General features: G+C 43.7%; 1 non-coding gene across 1 annotated transcript; it reads left to right on the forward strand.

Moving 5' to 3' along the window:
• Window positions 1–1,292: 1,292 nt before the first annotated feature.
• Window positions 1,293–1,401, forward strand: LOC136524895 (small nucleolar RNA R71). Its single transcript, XR_010776244.1, has one exon. It is a non-coding gene; the product is annotated as a small nucleolar RNA R71 (small nucleolar RNA).
• The last annotated feature ends 1,311 nt before the right edge of the window (window positions 1,402–2,712 follow it).

The raw sequence follows: 2,712 nt of genomic DNA on the forward strand, positions 1-2,712 counted from the left end.
TTCTTCTTGGTCACTGTTGTTTCTTTAGACAGGTACGGCGTCTACGGATGTCTAGGAGATTGCAGGATACGATTCTTGAAAGAAAACTTCTCCTTTTTATCCTTGATTGTGAAACAGATCTTGGCACTATCCACGTAGATGATGGCTTTTGCAATGCTTAGGAAAGGTTGGCCCAAGATAATGGGTGCCCTTACATCTCCACCTGTTTCCAAAATCACAAAGTCTATGGGAACATATGATTGTCCCACTCGAATGCTGGCATCTTCAAGAACTCCCTTGGGGTAGCAGAGTGACTGATTTGCAAGCTACAAATGCATATTTGTGTACAACAAAGTATCTCCATTAATTTTATCATAAATTACCTTTGGCTTGATGTTGACACTTGCTCCGAAGTCACAGACAGCTTCTTTGAATATGTGTGGTCCAATGGTGATGTGGATGACAGGTCTCCCTAGACCGCTCTTCTTTTCTAGCAAGGTATAGTCTATCCACCTTCCCGTCGATGGCTCTGTGTAGTAGTAAACTGCATTGTGAATATCGACAAGATTTGTAGTTTCTAGCTCTTCTGGTTGCCCTAGAATCTTACCTTTATCTGATAGAGGAACAATAGCCACCAGCTGAGCTATTTGTGATTCTATCATTTTATTAAAGCTATGTTGGTTCTTAATGGCATAAGCAAAGCTATCCATTCTGTTATTCATATTCTCTAGAATTTTATCATTGGTAGCTACCTTTCTAGATAATCCTTCCATAAGTCTAGATTGGCCAGCAATTAACTTTCTCAAGGGTGGTTGATTGAAGTTATTATAATTATTACCTTGAGGGTTACCTTGGTAATTATCTTGGTAGTTTGACCTCTATTGCTAATTCCATCCTTGATTATGTTGAGGATGAAAGTAGCTGTTGTTAACAAAGTTCACATCCTCTTGGGTTTTAGGGCAATTGCTCCCTAAATGCCAAGTGTTGCCGCATACTTCACATGTCATGCGGGAATCATGAATGTGCATGACTTCTTTCTTCTCATTTGCTCGGTCTTTGAGCTTCTTCATTAGCAGGACTATTTTAGCAGACAACACTGTCTACCTCCTTGAGTTGATGCATACCTCCACCCCTCTTATGGGTCTAAACATGGTCTTCATTCCAACCTTGGTTGGAGGCCATCTTCTCTACGAGAGCTGTTGTAGCTAGGAGTGTGAGTGATAGGAATGCACCTCTAGCAATAGCATCCATAGCCTCACTGGGTATTGTTGGTCAACCCATGGTAGAAAGTCTACATGAGTAGCCAATTCTCCATCCCATGATGAGGACATTCTGATATATAGTCTTAAAAGCGTTCCCATGCCTCAGGGATAGATTCATCATGTTGTTACTAAAAACTTGAGATTCTCCCACACAGAGCATTGGTCTTCCCTATGGGAAAGAACTTGGCTAGGAAGCCTGGTGGTGCAGTTATCCCATGTAGTGTTTCTATCTTTATTGGTGTAGAACCACTGCTTTGCCTTTCCTAAAAGCGAGAATGGGAAGAAGGCAAAGTAGTATGTGTAGGGTCGAGATGGCAGACTAGAGGGAGGTGAATAGTCCTTTCTAAAATTAATCACGCCGGCTTACCAAAACAAATATAGAATTAAAACTATCGGTCTAGCCAAGACTATACCCCTCTATCTAAGTTCACAAGCACCTTACAAAGATTCTAATTAAGCAACTAAGGTGCCGGGCTAGCTAGAGCTCACCTAATCAATTCTAGAGCAAGGTCACACAAACCTATGCACTAGTACTTCACACAACCGGGGAAGCTCCTACACAACTAGTGATGCAAAAGTACAAGGCCACCTAAGCTCACTAGCAAATCTCAATAACAAGGCTACACGAGCCAAATTATATAGCGCAAAATACTTAGCTACACAAACTGAGCATTGTGACTAATAAGGTTACTAAACCCAAATTAGTCACGCAAGGGAGCTACTTTTCTGCTATACAAGCAAGAAGGTAACTAGCCAACTACACAAGTCAACTAATTACAAGAGCAACTACACAAGCACATGTATATGAATGTAAATACAAGCTTGTGTAAGGGGGATGCAAACCAATGGGTAGACAAGGATGACATGATGATTTTATCCCGAGGTTCACTTGGTTGCCACCAAGCTAGTCCCCGTTGATACAAGATCCAAGGTTGTCGCTGGTCCTCTTGCTAGTGGTGACCCGCAAGTCACACTCTCCCATGTGGAGTGCTTACCACAAGGTCTAGCACTTGACCCGGACGGACCACTTGTCAGCCCTTCGCGTCTCGCTCTACTAGAGTTGGTCTTCGCGGCTCCCACGTGGTGAGCACAATACCCCTCACAATCTCTTCTCTAGAGCAACGCACAAGCTTCTTGCATGCTTTGATGGAGACCACCACCAAACCATCTAGGAGGTGGCAACCTCCAAGAGTAACAAGCACCACTGTCTTGCAAGACGACCGCCTAGTGCCACACTGATCCAACCTCATGATGCAATCGCACTACAATTGCTCACTCACTCAATCAGATGAGCACTATCAAGCAAGAGTGAGATATAAGGGCTCCCAAGCACCACCACATAAGCCACCAAGGCTCTAGTGTGCTCAGCTACCGACCAATGGCTGGCCAACACTTCTATTTATAGCCCCACGGGCTAAACTAGCCGTTACCCCTTCACTAGGTAGAATTCACAGCGACCGGACACGCCGGT

This window comes from Miscanthus floridulus, chromosome 18, assembly GCF_019320115.1.
Source record: "Miscanthus floridulus cultivar M001 chromosome 18, ASM1932011v1, whole genome shotgun sequence".
Taxonomy (NCBI): domain Eukaryota; kingdom Viridiplantae; phylum Streptophyta; class Magnoliopsida; order Poales; family Poaceae; genus Miscanthus; species Miscanthus floridulus.